The sequence below is a fragment of the Prionailurus bengalensis genome, chromosome A1, assembly GCF_016509475.1.
Source record: "Prionailurus bengalensis isolate Pbe53 chromosome A1, Fcat_Pben_1.1_paternal_pri, whole genome shotgun sequence".
NCBI lineage: Eukaryota > Metazoa > Chordata > Mammalia > Carnivora > Felidae > Prionailurus > Prionailurus bengalensis.
The window spans coordinates 152,449,467-152,468,901 of NC_057343.1; positions in this window are offsets into that span (position 1 = coordinate 152,449,467).

Genomic DNA, 19,435 nt, shown 5'->3' on the forward strand with positions numbered 1-19,435 from the left:
ACATGATAAATTCTACCTAATAATTTTGTCTAGGAAATATGAAGAAGAAAGATGAGAAGGCTACTAATTTTATCCTATTTTTGCTGTCCTGTAATTTTTTGAGATAAGAAGAGGAGACATTGCTATCTGCATCTGATCATTGAGGAAACAGCCTCTCTGTTGGGTGAAGGTCCTTGCCTGGGGTCACACTGCTGCCTGTTGGCATAGCTGGCATCTCTGATTCCTCAGCTGGTGCTCCTTGCACTCTGCAGTAGGGACCCAAACCACAGTCTACTATCCTGGCTCAGAATTGCTCTGCTTCCATAACTGATACTTAGTTAATGCAAAGATGATGTTAGTTAACAAAAGTTGGCCTGTTATAAGCTTTCTCTGATGTGAATTCAAATCACATTTTGTAGAGTACATTTCATTTGGTCTCTAAATAAGGCATCACTGGGTTTTTGCATTTTTATTAAGAAGGGACTTTGGTTTTCTGTATAGGAATTTAATGGGATTTTATTCATATTTAAATAGTTCAATGATTATATTTGCTCTTATCATAAAGGAAAATTTGAGGCATGTGGCTTTTTGGCCAAAAACAGAACAATAAAAAAAAAAAAAAAAAAACAACTCTGTTCAATCAAACCATAGTTGGATTCAGTACAGAAATAAGATAACTGGAAAGTCTAGTTTTTCTCCTTCTCGAGAGAAAACGCAGAAATATTTTCATCATTTTCTAATGTTTATAATAGTTCTTGTTGCCTCAAAAAGTTGAAAATGTGTTTTCTCATTTAGTATTCTTTTTTTAAAAAATTTTTAACGTTTATTTATTTTTGAGACAGAGAGAGACAGAGCACGAATGGGGGGATGGTCAGAGAGAGAGGGAGACACAGAATCGGAAGCAGGCTGCAGGCTCCAGGCTCCAAGCTGTCAGCACAGAGCCCAACACGGGGCTCGAACTCATGAACCACGAGATCATGACCTGAGCTGAAGTTGGACACTTAACCGACTGAGCCACCCAGGCGCCCCATCATTTAGTATTCTTAAAAGAACACTTTGGATTAGGTTCTACCCTTGAAAGACCAGACTGAGTGTGAATGAACATAAAGTACACGATGATAACTATTGTAAGGACCATGTTGGAAACCTCCTGGGTACTGGAGGCCCATAACAATCCACATTATGAAGAATATTTCTAGGCTACTCTCTGACCAACTTTGAGAGTGAGAAAAGGAAGCTAAATGTTTTAGTCTTTTCTGTATTGATTATGTTGGAAGTCTAATGGAATCAGATAGACATATACATAAGGTGCTCAACCACTAGGATAATGCAGTTGGACTTGTTGCAAACACCGATATAATTAAGAATTTGTTAATGCTTGTATAATAAACCTCTATTATCAAGGACTTTTTTTTTTTAAAGTTTATTTATTTTTGGGACAGAGAGAGACAGAGCATGAACGGGGGAGGGGCAGAGAGAGAGGGAGACACAGAATCGGAAACAGGCTCCAGGCTCTGAGCCATCATCCCAGAGCCCGACGCGGGGCTCGAACTCGCAGACCGCGAGATCGTGACCTGGCTGAAGTCGGACGCTTAACCGACTGCGCCACCCAGGCGCCCCAAGGACTTTTAACTAAGCATTAAAAATTCACTTTCAGCTGCAACTTGCCATTCATGGTCTCAGCTAGAAAGCAATGTTCTTTTTACAAATTTTCTAAAAAAAAGTCTTCCTCTGTAAAGCTTTGTACTTATTTTTCTTTCATAAAAAGTTTCAAGTATGGGTCTTCTAAATGGAAATTTCTTGATATATAAGTAAAAGAGGAAGCACTTCATTTCTACATCTCATGTCCTTTCTCTTCAGGTAGAACACTTCTTTTGAAAAGTATATTTGCATTATTTTTTTGATTAAAAGAGGAACTCATGCTTGTTTTAAGAGTTTAAATAGAAAGGACACAGGAAGAAAATATTAGAAACTTGCTCCTTTCTTAATCTCACCTGCCTAGTAACTACTATTGTTATATGTTCTCCTATATATTTCCTTGTGTTTATACCAACACCTACACTTTTTTTTCCCCCACCACATTTTAAAAAGTCAAATTTGGCTTATTTCTTATAAATCCTATCCCTGTAGTGAAGCCAGATATTTTTTTGTGCCAAGACCAATAGAAGGGCCAAGCAGTTTTCATCCTTCTAACCTTTTCTTTGATAAATTACATGTACATACATTATGAATTTAGAGTTGTTAAGTAATAAAACTAATAGCCTGATATCTTGAGTTATTTGCCCTTAAATAACTTCTGTCAAATCTGTTCACACACCAGCTTCTTTATGTGTTGGCAGAAGAGTTCCTGAGGGCTGTGTGTGGTCTGTGATGGATACTCAGCAACCTTACCAGCAACAGACTGATTCTGAATGCTCCATTTTCATTCAGAGAAAAATAGCTGATCCTCACTACCCGTCCCTCACTTTAGTGGTTTCTACTAAACCCTGTGTCCCCAGAGTATCAGTTATCGAATGGTTTGATCACAAGATGAAAATCTTATCTGGGTTCTCCTCTCTACTTTTTGTGTGAAGAAGGGGATATTGCAGTACCAAATTGAGCACAGCTAGAAAAAAGTCTGTTTGAAGAAGAAATATGTTTGATAAGTACATCATTTCAGAATTTTCAGTGTTTAATTTAGTGATGCTAGAGCAAGTGGTAAGAGAAATAATAATATTGATCTCAACAAATGTAATTGCTTTGATGATCTTTATGATTCATTAATCTTTGATGGTTAATTTTTTCTGTTTTGCTGCAGGACAAATGTTTTCTTCTCATTCCTACACATCAACATTAAAATATGTGGAAATAGTTTCACATATTCATAATTCTTACAAGGAAAGAGATGCAATAATATATCAAAATTCTCAAGCTTAGGAAAAACATATAAGAAATTAGTATGTTGGGTACCATATTAAAGTCTCAGTGGATCACTTCCTTCCTTTCCTTTTGGATTCTAGTTAATCTAGAATAGGTAGAAAAATCCGGAAGAGGAAATTGTTTGGAGATAGTCTGGCTGAAATGGCTACCAAATGATCATCAAGTTTTACTGAAGTCGTTTATTTAGTTAGGACAATGCCAGTATCTTCCTGACCACCCTATTCCTCATTTGCCTTTTCCTGATATTCATGTGTGTACTGAGTAGATGAGAACCTCTATTTTCACCCTTCTTGGATCATCTGAGAAATTTTCACCTTTACTAAAAAGCCAGGCTTTGGGGCCTAAACAACTTGGCTGGGGTTTGGGTATATTTGGAGTTAGCACTAATAATTTACATCAGTAAATGACTGGTAAGTATCTGTTTCTGTGACCTATATCGAACTTTGATGGCCTGAAAGAGTAAAAGCTTTTTTCAACATACTCAATGTGCAACTGAGATGAATACCAAACAGAACTTTTCAAGACGCAGTGTTTTGGGGAATTACTAGGATGGGGCTGTCTTTATTCTTACAGTGTTGATGAACATACATTTTACTGAGGTGTCTTACCTACGTGCTGCATATCAACTAAAATCTGTAGTCATTGGTTAGATGCTCTATTAAAAGACTTAATTTAATATAGAGGCTTAATTTAATAATAGAGGATTAATTTAAGTATATTTGAATGTTTATAATATTGGTGGTTGAGCTACAGAAACTTGAGAGTCTGAGCAGTTCATAGGTTTAAATAATACTTCCTTGTGATCAATTGTTAGTTTAATATAGATACAACTGATGAAGATGGTATGATAATGGGCATCAGAATAAATAATTCTACCCAGAATTACCAGGCCCTCTTTCTTTGAGATATATATTGTTCTATAGAGACACCTTTTAAATCCTTCAACATATGCAAATTTGAGTATAGACTAACCTTCTATTGACAAGTTTTAAAAATAAATTGAATATAATGAAATTATATGCATCTTTCTTACTTTGTAGATGAGAACATATTGAAAGAGTGTTATCAAGACAGTGCTTTTCACATACATTCATTAGTAATTCAAAGATTTAGTAGCTGATGGTGATGTTAGTGTAATTAGCAGGAAAAAAATGGAAGAAATGCATGTTGCTATAGCAATATGTTCATCATGAATGATCTACAGCATAAACACCCAGATTAATTTACAAGATGCCAGGTAGAAAGCTGCATGGCTGACTAGGCTACTCTCAGATGCCACAGTATTTGTTTTTATTAAGTATAAACATTACAGTGGAGCTTTCAAGGTATGTGTGCTTGTCACTGTCAATCACACAGGGGTTGCATTCCCAAAGAGTTTTCAATTCACTTTAAATTTTTAACAGATGAAAAGAAACATTTTTTTTCAGAGAATTAAAAAAGTATATACCAGCAGAGATGACATTTTGACACTGAAACTAGCTTAACAATCTCCTTGTTCATGGGCAGATTGTATTTCTGTTTTATCTGCACACTTGCTTTTTAATACCAGAGGTTTGGGGGTTTTAATGTGCAAGCAGTTTTAAAAATACCAAAATTGGAAGCCTTGGTGTCAGGAAACCTCTTAAGAAAGCACTTGTGGATATCACCATAAGCTGGGTGACATTTTAGCCCACCATAGTTTAGGTTATTACTAGAAACTCAAGGCAAAAAAGGCATCCTTACCTCATTGGGCAAGGAAATGTGATATGTGAGTATATATATAGGTGTGTGTTTATGAGCAAGTCTGAAAGATGTAGTTGCCAACTGCATGCTTGTTGTTGATGGTATTTTGAGACCTGGAGCCAGACACATGGGATTGTACTAGGGACTCATTTCTCAGCTTGGCCAGCAGAGTGGTTCTGCAGCCTTGGCACAAACATAAAGTTTGCTCTTGATCTGGCTTTCTCATTCTTCATTACCTGAATAGGCCAACTTCAGAGTTGGGCAAAAGTTAGAAGGTGCTAGAATGGGGTGGATTGGTTAAGAGAAAGGCTCAGGGAGAGTGAAGCTACTAGAGGTAGTGAGGCTTGGATGATCTTATCTGTATCCTCTTACCATTGACACTTGAAGCTCACAGGATAATTAGAGGCTATATATGACCTGTGTGGATGGTGTCAATTGACAGGATTTTTACCCATTCATTCAGCATGAAAAGTAACAGGAAAAGCTGTGATGTGGTGGCCATTGTATTTTACTCAAAATATTGTATGGGAAGACTCAAACATTGGAGATGGCTTGTTCTAGTGGGACAAGGATTGTGTGGTATCCACTTGGCACCAAAGTTAAGTAATCATAGGCTTCTAGACCACCTGATCTAAGTAAGACAAACTCATTGTCCTTGAGCAGCATACTACTAACTTGTAGGATCTCTAGTACAGAATTCTTGATAGGGTGCCAGTGTATTGAGGACAGGACCTTCAGGGACATCAGGAAGAGTAGGAGAGTTGTGGTTGTGTTTTTTTCCTCCAGTCTAGAGAAGGATTAGATTTCTGGGACTAACTCCCAACATCTGGTTAAACCATGTATGTTATGAGATTTGGTCAACGGAATTGTTAGACTTTAAACCAGGCCTGGTTTTCACCAATACTATCCCTTTGGGATTTAGCCTGGAGGCTAGAGGTTGCCAAACCCAAGTTTGGACCCTGCATTGCTTAGGCTAGATAGACAGACTCTGTGTGGAGGAAGTGAATAATCAACATTGTGCCCTTTGGGGTTCCAACAAGGAAAACAATAAACTTGCATCAGTCTTGGTTCCTATAAAGGATGGGTTGCTTCAGGCAAATAAAGGCTGTTGTAGGCAGTCAGCCTCTAAAGAGAAGTAACTTTCTTTTCTTGCCCCACCCTGTTTGGGAGTCAAATGCTGGCCACCAGTGAAGTTGGTGCTAATATAATCAGGATGTTTTGCTTTAACTTCTGGTGTGGCTTTTTGTCTGGATTGAGGAGGAAGAAAGGATTTTTTTTTTTTTAAATGCTACATTCCCAAGTTGTTTATATGGGTTTATGTGTCTTATTTTTCCCAATACAAATTTTGCATGGGTAAAACTGGTTAGGTATTTAGACTTTTTATAATATTACTTATGGCATACAGCACAGTTCTGTTTTGCTTGGCTCAGCACAATTTTCTTAAAAACAAACAAACAATAAGAATAGGGGAGAAGTGGTACCAGGATTTTTCTGCAATTTGTGCTTTTTAAAAAAAATTGCTACCCACCCTTGGTATTTAGATTCCATTTAGTCTGTTTTACTCTTTCTTTTTTCTATATGATTTATTTACTGTTAACGGTTATTGTCTGTACTTCCTCAAAAGTGTGTATGCCCCCTTGACTTTTTCTAAGTGCTAAGAATTATATATAACATATAGCTCTCAATAAATACTCCCAATAAATAAACACATGTAAATGAAGATTCTATTTGGATATTTTGTTTGGTGGGACATTTCCCTGGGCTAAAGTCTGAATTTTTTTTTCTTATTTGGCTTCCTTCAGCTAGAAGGTATGGAAAAGGAAATATTATTTTATACATTTTTAATTCTTTAAGGAAGTTTTACTTCAATAAGCCTTATATTTTGAATAATATCTCATTTCTGTGTTATTTTATCTGAAAATTAATAGACAGCCAACATGGAGTATGTATAATTACCTAGCATTATTATGTATTTGAAATTGTTATGGATTATAATATTCAGAGGCTTTCTGGTTTTTTTCTAGTACACACTAACTGTAGGAATCACAGAATATTAATGGGAGACCTGCATATTTGTGTGTACCGGTGAGAATATATTATCTTCCCTTAAATGTTATCAACTAAAAACAATTATTTAATAGTCATCCATAGTTTGTTTCTTTTTGAAAATTATAAAATGGAAATGTTACCAAAGAGAATAACATCTAAGTTCAAACCATAATAGAGGTTATAACCAGAAATCACAGGGGGAGGGGGATGGGTTAATAAGGTGATGGGGATTAAGGCGTGCACTTGTCAGTGATGAGCACAGGGTGATGCATGGAAGTGTTGAAGTAGTATATTATATATCTCAAACCATTGTAATACTTTAACTGAAATTAAAATAAAAACTTAAAAATAAGTAAAAATAATGGGGCAAAATAAAAAAAATAAATCATAGGATTGTTTTTCAAATTTAAAGACCTTAAGTATTTTGTTTTATTTGATACACAGGGGTATGGGTTCTGCATAAATATATTTAGAAAATGATCAATCATGTCATGCATTTAAAAAATATATATAATTATTATAATGCTTTATGATTAGTGTGCATATGTGACTAAAAATTGTGTTAGTGCCATGTAGTGTCCTTATATATATGTACTGTATATTCTTAGAGAAGATGAAGCCTAAAAAAAGTCAAATCTTTTTCAGGTATTGAAACAGGCACTTACACACCTGTTAATCTTCAAGGAGGTTTAAAAAACGAACTCATCCACTTGTTTAGTGAAAAATGGGGTATGTATGAAGCTCATGTGTTTCTAAAACCCCAAGCTCTTTCCCTTAGACTGTTGCTTGTCACTTACACTAGGGATTTTTATAATGGAGTGAAAAAAAAATGCTCTCTATACTACAGGAGTCATACATAACTGAATCTGTGGAATAATAGGGATATGCATGATTAGATTTTATTGTATCTGTTCCTAAGATGTCATAACAATGTAGTGAAGTACAGTCTTCTGGTATGGTCTCGACACAGAATCTGAAGCAGGCTCCAGGCTCTTGAGCTGTCATCACAGAGCCTGCTATAGGGCTCGAACCCACGAACGTGAGATCATGACCTGAACCTGAGTTGGACGTTTAACCGACTGAACCACCCAGGTGCCCCATGAAATGAATCACTTTTTAAAACTACATTCCAGGGGTGCCTGCGTGGCTCAGTCGGTTGAGTGTCTGACTCTTGGTTTCAGCTCAGGTCATGATCTCGTGGTTTGTGAGATCAAGCTCCATGTCAGGCTCTGCACTGATAGTGCAGAGCTTGCTTGGGATTCTCTCTCTCCCTCTTTCTCTGCCCATCCCCCACTTGCATTCTCTATAAATAAACAAACAAACTTTAAAAAAACCTGCATTCCATTCTTTTTTTTTTTTTAATTTTTAAAAAAAAATTTTTTTTTTCAACGTTTATTTATTTTTGGGACAGAGAGAGACAGAGCATGAACGGGCGAGGGGCAGAGAGAGAGGGAGACACAGAATTGGAAACAGGCTCCAGGCTCTGAGCCATCAGCCCAGAGCCCGAGGCGGGGCTCGAACTCACGGACCGCGAGATCGTGACCTGGCTGAAGTCGGACGCTTAACCGACTGCGCCACCCAGGCGCCCCTGCATTCCATTCTTTACACTATCCGAAATGTGTAGTTTTCATCAAATAACAGAGGAAATATTAAACGTTTACTTGAACAAGACTTTTGCTACTTGATTTGGTTGAAAACTTAATATTTTGAAAAGTTGACCTATGTTGCCAATTTCCAATGCAAGTTATTTAATTTTAAGCCAAATGATAGTTTCTTTATTGTAAGCAATGGTAAAATTAGTCTTAGTCTGAAAATTAAGCTAGAATCTTCTTAAGACTTTTGGAGAGGGGCACCTGGGTGGTTCAGTTGGTTAAGTGTCCGACTTTGGCTCAGGTCAGGATCTCACAGTTTGTGAGTTGGCGCCCCACATTGGGCTTTGTGCTGACAGCTCAGAGCAGGGAGCCCGCTTCAGTTTCTGTGTCTCCCTCTCTCTCTGCCCCTCCCTGCTCACACTCTCTCTCAAAATAAATAAATAAACTTAAAACAAAACAACAAAAAAAGAATTTTGGAGAAAAGGGCCTAGCTGTTGTTTCTGTTAATTATATGTGAAAATAAGAGAAAGCCTAAACCATGAAACAATGGCAGACACTGACATAGAGTCAACAAGGAGCTTCCTGTGACCATTTCATTGAAAACACTCCCTGCTAACTCAGTTCTTTGCTGTGTCACTCTATCTATAGGCCCAACCCTATCTTTTTCTTCATTATACCTGACACTGTCTGAATATACGTAATTATTTATTTGCGTAGCTCTTTATTATCCATACCATGATTGTAAGCTCCATGAAGGCAGGGGGTTTGTTCTGTTCACTGCTGTATCCCAGGGCCTAGCACAGTACCTAACAAAAATTAGGTACTCTAGAGATCTTTTTGATTAAACAAATCAATCAGTGTGTTCTTCCCCACAATTAGGCACCTTAAGTAGAGTAATAATTTATCTAGCTTTAAGACTTTTCCATTCTTTTAATTAGCCATATAAGATGTTTTTAAAATATTACTATTTTTATGTTATAAAACAAAGATGTTTACTACAGTGTTACTTTGTGTACTGGGCTTCAAGTATACTTGGGTTTGTTGTATAGTGTCAACCAGTAAATGAAGATGGCAACCACTTTACAGGCCAGGCCCATTATGTTTATTAGAATCTCTAATCTTTCCTCTTGTTGCATGTGCCATGTATTACTGACTGAATTTTATAGATGATAGTACTGATATCCAGAGATGTTATTAGTAACACATTTAACATACTTAAGTCATATACTTATGTAAATGACAGAACTAGGATTTGATCCATCTGGCTGACCCCCCTATTGAATATCTAAACACCAGTTTACAAAGAACCAAATTAACAACTAGGTTGAGTCTTGTTAACCTGTGTATTTCATTAAATGATAGCTTATTGATAAGTTGGCATGGAACCATCTTTAAAAATTAACACAGTAGCTAATCTCTGTATTTTGACTTGTACTAAATAATAACAAATTCACATGTATCAATTTTCAATAGGAATTTTAAACATATTTTGTGTTTTTGTAATGGCAAATTCATTAGTTGATACCTTGTATAGGCATAATTCCAACAGACTTCTGCAAGTTAGTTATAAATCTATAAACAATGTAAAATACTGGAAAACTTGTTCACTGTATTAGGAACATACATTAGGGAATTGTTTAAAATAGAGATTGTTAATTGATTTATTCCTAAGTAGTTAGGAATAATAAGAGGAAATGTAGATGTTCAAATCATGGAATTCTTTAGCAGATATTCCAAGACATCATATGCTCAAGAAAGACATAATTATAAATCTAATTACCTGTCTTTGCCTACCTCAAGTTGGAGACTGCCAGTTACTGTTACTATAGTTATTCTGCAGGAACAGGGGGGAAACAAAGCAGTTCATTCTTCAAGTCTGGAAATTGCTTGTAGAAATCAGTCTTGACCACTTGCTAACATACTAATATGTATAAACAATGATTTTGCTCAGCAGGTTAGTGGCCACTGCATTTTGTCTCCCACATATATTCTCTTGATTCAACTGTGTAGCAGACATCTGTTTTCACTGGAACTGATCTGATTCCCAGCCCCATAGATGGGACCAGATGAGTCTAAATTAGGATAATTCTGTCCCTCTTGATACTGTGATTGCTTCTGGAAACCTTGGCCTAACAGTTAGCAAATGACTTCTCACTGCCACAAGTACTGATTTAGGCAAAAGACCCAAGCCAGGCCAATGATAACAAAGCTTGGCTTGTGGGAGATACTATCTCTGTCTCCTGTATGTCAACCAGAAAGTGTGTGGCCCAGGTAGGGGTGGCAGCTATCTCCTTGCCATCATGAGGGCCAGCCTAGTTAAAAAGCCCAACAGGTGGAAATCCCAAAGAAGCAAGTCTGCCCTGATGAAAGTTTTTGTAGCTTTTTGAACCTCACACACTTGACTTGCATAAAGTGACTTATTACTTTGGCTGTTTTTAGCTGGGTATTCCAAAACTCAAAGCTAAAAGCCTCATAAGACATTACTGAAATTATCTCTGACTCCACTTTCTCCCTCAGCCTTGTCAACTAATCAGGTGTTTAAGCCTTATGATTTTTTTCTGCTCAATAGTTACATGTTCCTACTGGCTTAATTGAGGTCCTTCTGTTTTCCTATCTGTATTGCTGCACTGGCTTGCCAATAGGTCTCTCTTATTCTAATTTACTTAATAATTTAATGTTTTTCAAAGATCCCTACTGCTTCCAGTATAATGCTTAAATTCTTCAGAAGTCATCAGGAAACTTTGGCCTCCTACTTTAAATTCATCCTGAAATCTAACATAAACTGCTCTCGTTATCTGAATGTAATACATATTTTCTTTTCTTTGGGACTTTGCCTTTTTATCTTCTGGAATACTCTAACCCATTGTGATCAAACAACTCAGCTAAAATACCATCTCTTTAGTAAAGAGTTTCCTAATTGCTTTTCTTTTCCTGCATGACTAGTTTCTGGTTCTTCAGTGTTCTCATGGCACTTTATAGATACATTCATCAATACTTTCCACATTGTGTTGTAATGGTTTGTTTATAGTTTGATCTTCTTTCTAGATTGTGACTCATTGAGGGCTACGTCTGGATGAAGACATTGTTTTCCTCCCAACTCAGCCTAAGGCTCTACACATAGTACGCATTTAATAAATGTTTGCTGATTATGTGAATAAAGGACTGAATTAGTCTCCATGGTTATTATCTCAAAACATGCTGCTGTCAGAATACACATCCACATGTCCTGTCCCAAAAATGAAAACAATTAAAAAGAACAAGGTACCAAGTGTCTCATATTTTACAGGTTATTCTTCATGGACTTTAAAACAACTATATGCAGTATTATTGCTTTTTAAGATCTCCTAAATTTAGATTCATTTTAAGAATTATAATTTTCATTTTTTTTCCAGAAAAACTTCCTAGTTCAAACTGAAGCAGAGCCAAAAGACAAAAGGAGGTTTAAGCTCTACTTGTCTGTATTTACTTGGCCTAAATTAGTACTGGACTTTTGTTATATGAGGTTTTCATATGATTTGAGGAAAAAAAAAAGTTTTAACCTGCTGCTTTGTTTGAACAGTGATGGCAAAAACTAAAAATAACACAAGACTCCAAATGCGTGTATGGAAATTAAAACACAATTTTGGGCAATTGCTGTAAAAACTTCCACTCTCTTTATACACCTTTAGACTTAGATGGAGCCAGATCTGCCCACAAAGGAGACATTTAACTGATAGGTCCTCTTTATGAAAGGCCTTTTCTAGGGGGCCACGTCTTGGGGGGTTTGGGTAAGGGAAGTGTGTGGTTCTGTCTAAATTTCATCCAGGACTTCTCTCCCCATCTGACCCTGGAAATTGCTGCAATTTTAGCTTCCTGTGGTAGGCAGTAAAAACAAAACAAAACAAAGAAAAGAAAGAAAGAAGGATAGAAAGAAGGAAAGGAAGGAAGGAAGGAAGGAAGGAAGGAAGCTAAATCAGAAATGGTAGAAAGACACTCAACCAAGTACAGTTAGTATCTAAGCTTCCTGTGCTATAGCTGACTATATATTCATAAGCAACAGAACATACTTGTAACTTGCAACAGGCATCAGCCATGGTAATTCAAACTTCTCTGTGGATCGGCCTTGAAAATTATCTTACTGTTGGAGAGAAATGTTTTTGTATTTCACTTTTAAAAATAAGGGGAAAAAACTACATTTATTTGTAGAACACTGTTCAGAAAACATCTCTCCCAAGGAGATGTCTCAAATTAGGGGTTGTAGAACAACAGTGAATGGGAGGTACGGGGTAAATGAAGCCATTTGAATAGGTTGCCATAAAAAGAAAGGTCACAGTGATTCAGCCAACTAAGTAGGCCCAAACTAAGAATACCACAGAACTGCCTGTTGGACTAAGATGGCTTTGATGGAAAATGACAAATGAGATTGACAGGGCCATCTGAACCCTTGCAGCTGTTGCATTTCATGCATTCTTCTCCAGGATGGCTACTGCATGGATTTATGAAGCTGTGGACAGTAGTCATTTAAGGAAATGGACACCACAGCAAAATCATCTTAGAATGCAATCTGAAGTAGAGGTTCAATTTGGCCAGAGTTTGCAGATCCTAGCCATCCACCACCTTAGTTAGTCCCTCTTCTCTGAACTGGTTTTCCCTAACACCTTTTACTGCTCTGTTCACCCCTTACTTGCATCTAAAGGTAACTTCCTAAATCCAGGTTATTTAAATGTCTTCTGTTAAAAATCCTGTGTTGAATCAAATAATAGATGCTGGAATCAAAATGTTTTAAATCATGTTCCACCCTTTTATGGCTTTGTGGGTATGGGGAATTCTTTGAGCTTGTCATTCCTCATATGTAAAATGGGAATAAAATAATAATGCATAACTTACAAAAATATTATAAGACATAGTAGACAATATATGTAGTTGAGTAGGCACACTTTTGAATTCTTAATTATGGCAAGTAATACTTAGTTGGCTTTCAAACTATGTTTAGCAACTAGACCTTTTTATTCAAAGATGATCTTATATTGTGACATATATATATATCACATATACATATATATGCATATGCACATATAAATGTATATGTATAGACATATATACACACATGTACCTATATACACATATATAACACAAGTTATATATAACACAAGTTAAAAGCAGTATATTACTAAACTATGATTTATATACAGTACAGTATATTACTATACTATATAATTTATAATTTCATATTAAATTATTTTTAAGTCAAGCAATGAGAAAAGTAAGCTTGCTATGATGAAAATGAAAATTGGGTAAAAACAATATTCATAACAAACAGTTATTGGAGAGGTGGTAGTGAAGTGGGGAGTCAGGATTCTTACCCAGGCATTATGACAATAGAGCCTATGTCTTCAGGATCCCTTTGCCCCTGCAGTCACACTGTTTGATATTCTATATTATATTCAGACTATTGATGATCTTAACACAGAAATAAGTAGTGGCAAATTGTCAAAAGAATTTAAATAGTTTCCATAAAACTTCTAAAGACTAAATTAGTGTATACAATTTAAAGGAGATTATTAAGGGGATGCCTGGGTGGCTCAGTTGGTTGGGTGTCTGACTTCTGCTCAGGTCATGATCTCGCAGTTCGTGGGTTCGAGCCCCATGTTGGGCTCTGTGCAGATGGCTCAGAGCCTGGACCCTGCTTCAGATTCTGTGTCTCCCTCTCTCGCTGCTTCTCCCCTGCTTACGCTCTGTCTCTCTCTCAAAAATAAACATTAATTTTTTTTAAATTAATAAATAAAAAAATAAAGGAGATTATTAGGGTACTACCTTTTCAACATTAAACCACTAAAATTCCTAATGACTTATTTCCTCCCTTAAATGATAAAGGTTCACTTTGCATGAACTGGTGTATGGGTTTCCTAGCCACTCATGAACTCATTAGTTTGTCCAAAGCTGTATTTTGAACACGTTTAAACATTTTATTTAAATATTTAAATAAATAAATCTTTATTTCAATCTTTATTGCATGATAAACTATTTTCAAATATAGCTTGACATGTAATGATAATTTGAATGAAGTTATTAAATTGCTTACTAAATATGTCTAAAGGTAAAGCTATAATTTTATTACTAAAATTTTGTATGAATCTTAAGCATAGTAATGTGGTGACTCTTCATTACTTAGTCGATCTCATTATAAGCTCATTTGAGAGATGTTTAGGTATTGGGCTTTTAGGTCAGGAAAATTTGGATTGATTTCTTACTTCATGTAATATATTTAAACCGTCACTTGACCATGGGATAGCCATTAAGCCTCTGTATTAAAAACTAAAGTTTAGAATTCAGTGCTCAAATCATTACACATAACATAGGAAAGTTTGCTTTAATAGAATTAACAATTTTTATGACACACTTCTACAGTGTCTTGCAACATAATGGTAGCTGTATAATAAAAATGAAGATAATGTGCATATTCTATATGCCAGTCACTAGAATCAGGAATGCATCCCGTTTTATGAAAATGTGTTTTTTCTTAGATATCTCCTGGCCTTAATGTATCAGGAATATCTATCTATACATCTGTCTAAGTATGTCTTTATCTATCATCTAATCGCCTACCTCTCATCTGAACTATCGTTCTGTGTTTTTAAACCCTGATTTATGCTTTCTTGAGTATTTTGAATCATTTTATATACTTTTTCTTGTTCTGTTATACATTTCCACAAAATTAGCTTTCGTTTCCCACCATATCCTCATGCTCAGTGACCCCTGAATGCCTGTTACAAGTGATTCTCAAAATGGAATACCCATATGATTCACCCAGGGACCTTTTAAAACATGTAGATTTCCAGATCCCATATGCTGAAGTTCTAACTGCAGTGTTGGGCGGAAGCTCCAGAATCTGTATTTTCCAAATGTATCCCATTGATTCTGCTGCAAGTGGTCTTTGGAGCACATTTTTGAGAAATTCTGCTGGAATAAATTTGTGAAAATGGCATGAAAATATAGTTTGCCATATTGAGGACATGGATATGTTCACTTTCCAACACTAGAAAATAATGAAAGACTATGGTTTTGAACCTTACAAAGATAAAAAGAATAGATTTTTATAAGGAGGAAATTTGCTTCTAATTTATACAACTTGAAGAATGGAGGAGGAGGGCAGAAAAAAGCTGAATATGATTGTCAGGATGTTTTTTGTAAATTAATTGTAAATGTTGTACCTTTTTATCCAAAGAGACTTAAAACTATGGGATGGTTTCTGTGTGTAGTTGTAATTTTTCTCTGTTTATCCCTATCATTCTTCTCTACCCTCTTCAGAATATTATAAATAGTGAATAGAGGCCTATGACGCCATAAAAGGAAAAATATATATGGATGAGTAACACCTAGTTATAATTCAGCGAGGCTCTCTGAATTCTATATTATGTAAAGTATTAATTTTCTCAGGCTTTAAAAATTGGTATAAACTTAGAAATATAACTTTCTTGGGGATCAGTTACATATACACACACGTGCGCACATTTATTTTAAATTTCCCTTCGTTGGGTGCCTGGGGTGGCTCATTCAGTTAAGTGTCTGGCTCTTGGTTTTGGCTCAAGTCATGATTTTGTAGTTTCATGAGTTTGAGCCCTGCTTCAGGCTCTGTGCTGACAGTGCGGAGCCTGCTTGGGATTCTCTCTCTCTCTCCCCTTCTCTCTCTGCCCCTCCCCTACTCACTCTGTCTCTGTCAAAATAAATAAGCCTTAAAAAATACTATCTGTTAAAAAATAAATTTACCTTCAATTTGAAATCCTGTCTTACATCTTTGCAAAGATTTGTTTTGCAGTTTTAAACATCTCCAAACTTATAAGGAATACACACACACACACACACACACACACACACACACACACAAATAATACATATATACGTACATACCTGATCAGGAATATAAGGAATATATATGTGTATATACAAAACAATGCTCAGGTGAGGGCAAACTAAGATCACTGAAAAACATTTCTCAAATACCTATACTTCCAAGGACCATTGGTGAAAAGATTCATTTAAAATTAAGATAAAGCCAAAGGCTCTGTAACTATAAACATCAAAGTATTCGTATTTTATACCTGTTTCTTAGCCAATTATATCACACAATGTCTTGCTGTATGTCAGTGAAATTATGAGAAAAGATTTCAAATTTATGAATTAGATGAGATTCTAGTTAAAACACATCCAATAACCATTTCTAATGGTTTTTAAAATTGGTCTGTACCTCTGTCCTCTCAAATAACAGAGAAAATGTTTAATAATATTGAAATGAAACTGACTAGGTTGAGTTCATCTTAAGAACATTTCTCTTGCCATAATTTAGTTTAAATTATTTTTATAGAGACTGGATTTTCTTCACAACCACGATGCCTTTTTTTAATATTGCCTTTTGGCTTTTATTCTGAGGCAGGCTCTTTTAATTTAAACATGATCTGTTGTATTTACTTTGAATGCCAATATATTGTGTATTACCCACCAAGTGACTCTTTCTTTCTGCTATTCAGAATTAAATAAACCAAGACGCAACACATGTCTTAAAACCACAATAGTTTATTTATAAGAAGAAAGACAGCCCATCAAACTTTCCACAGGAATTTAAAAAATCCATTGGGGACTCAAAGCCTTTACTTTCTTTCCATTCATATAATTTTGGTTTTGGCTTAACACTTAGCACAATATTCACTTCAAAAGAATATCCCTTGCATTTAAAGTAAACAATCATTGTTCTACACAGACTTTTAATTTTTCCCCTTCTGCCCTTTGCCACTTTTCTTCTCTATTTCCAATTCTTTGCTAGCATTACATTTGGAGTATGCCAGATATAAAATCCTTTTTTAGTTTATATTTTGATATGGAGACTAACTCATGAAAGATCAAATTGTTACATTTTGTTTCATTTCCAATTACTCTTGACATCTATAGTTTCTTAACATTTTAAAATGATACTTTGATTATAGGGGAAGAGATAGGGCAAAATAACTGCAATTAGAAATAGATTCTGGCTTTAGAAAGGAGAATTCAGTTTGAACATGATGCAAGGCAATGAGGTTTCATTTTGGGTTCAAATTCTTTGGGACTGGGTAAGCCAAAACATATGATCTAGGGTGGCCTTAGTCTCATCTAAAGTAGATGTCATAAAATAACTTCAAATCTCACTGTGAGAGACATGGTTTCTAATGACCAAGTGCGATTCAAAAGCAAATATTCATCAGTTGCCAAGTCCTATCTCTTGTTCTGGTCTCTGAAGAACAAATTCACAAACTGTGGATCCACCTATGTTTTGATCACTGTCTGGAATACATACAGGTTTTCTTTTTCAGACCCATTGGAGTCTTAAACAATTGAAACTTTACTTCATTTTCACAGTTACACTGGAAATCCTGAAATCTTGCACTTCGTATTGAGAAGTCATACTCAGCCAACACAATATATGTGATATATATAACATCTTTTACCAAAACACAAGGAACTTGCCAAATGAGCAAAGAGTTTGCTTTTATGATGAAAGTGTAAAAAGTCATGCATTTGCTTCCAAAAAAAAAACCCTTTATTGACTATTGTGGAAGGTACTATGCTAAGTGCTAGATAACATACATCTTGGCCTTTAGGCGGTTCACAGCTTTGCAGCTCTTATTCTCCTCTGCAGGTAATAACCTTTGTCAGTGTAACATGTACAGGTGCTCCCTATCTTAAAATTCTATTCCCAAAGGCCTTTTGCAAACAGAATCTTATTTCCATTTGATGTAATTTATAATTCTGTATCTTAATATAAATATAAATTTATAAAATTTAAATTTCAAATTTATAAAATTATAAATTTATAAAATATAAATTTCAGTGTCATATAGATCCATGCATGCATTTGCTATGTGGAAGTCCTGTATGTATGGTACTTATTAATATTTCCCCAATGTGTTCTAAATTAACACATACTTATGAACTGGTTTTGCTCTCTTGTTCTCATTTGATTTCTCTCAAGCCATGATTATAATGCAATAAAAGAGAGGTATGAATAACCCAAATACCACTGAAATAACAGGAGTTTGTACGGAAAGAATTCACAGGGCACAGGAAGAAAAAGACTTCTTTGTGGGAGCTACTATATTTGCTGTGACTTTGCTGTCCGCTGTTTGTGCCTACAACCAACACCTTTGTGTTTCTTGGGAAATCCAATACGTTGCACCCATTTTTCTGTCATATGTAGTGAAGCTCATTTAAGATTGTGGACTCTGAGGAGTGCCAGGAGTGGCTCGATCGGTTAAGCATCAGACTTCAGCTCAGGTCATGATCTCATGGTTCATAGGTTCGAGCCCCACATTGCGCATCTGTGCTGATGGCTCTGAGCCTGGAGCCTACTTTGGTTTCTGTGTCTCCCTCTCTCGCTGCCCCTGCCCCACTAGCACTCTGTTTGTCTCTGTCTCTCTCTCTCTGTCTTTCAAAAATTAATAAAAACTTAAAGAAAAAGAAGATTGTGGACTCTGAAGTCAGACTTAATGATTTTGCCACTTTCTAGCTAAGTGACGTAGGCAAGAAAATTTTCTTATTTGCACTCTGGCTTTTTCACCTGAAAAATGGGATTATTACCCATCATTAATTGAGTCTAAACAATACAATACAAATTTTTACAATTAACTACTGTGAAATCAAGTGAGTCTTGCAGTTGATGGAATGTTATGATTTAATTGGTAACATTTTGCCCGTGTGGTACATAACCTAGTGGCATGTCTAACCGTGATATTGTCATAAACTTAGATGATTGTTTCTTCCTTCTAGGGTTCTGCCAAAGATCAAATGAGTTAATGAAATAAAGCACTATCACAGTGCCTGGTAACAAATGTCAATTATCATATAACATGCCTGATGAAGCATATGGCTTAAGGTTGATTCTGTGAGAGGGGAATATTGTTTGTGTCCTTAGGAGAATCAGATCATCAGACTTGGGTCTTTGTTATTATAAAACTCAATTTGAAGAGTGGAGGGATGGTTACTTGCTCAACTTGTTCAGTAGATTCTAAGCTTCCTAACGGTAGAATTGAGTCTTTTATTTCTAGCAACTATTAGACTTTTATGAATGCGGTTTATATTCAGTAAATACTTGCGAAGCATATATCTCCTTCCTTGTTTACTTAATTTCCTTTATACTGGAAAAATAAGTATGAGTCTTATAATTAGTA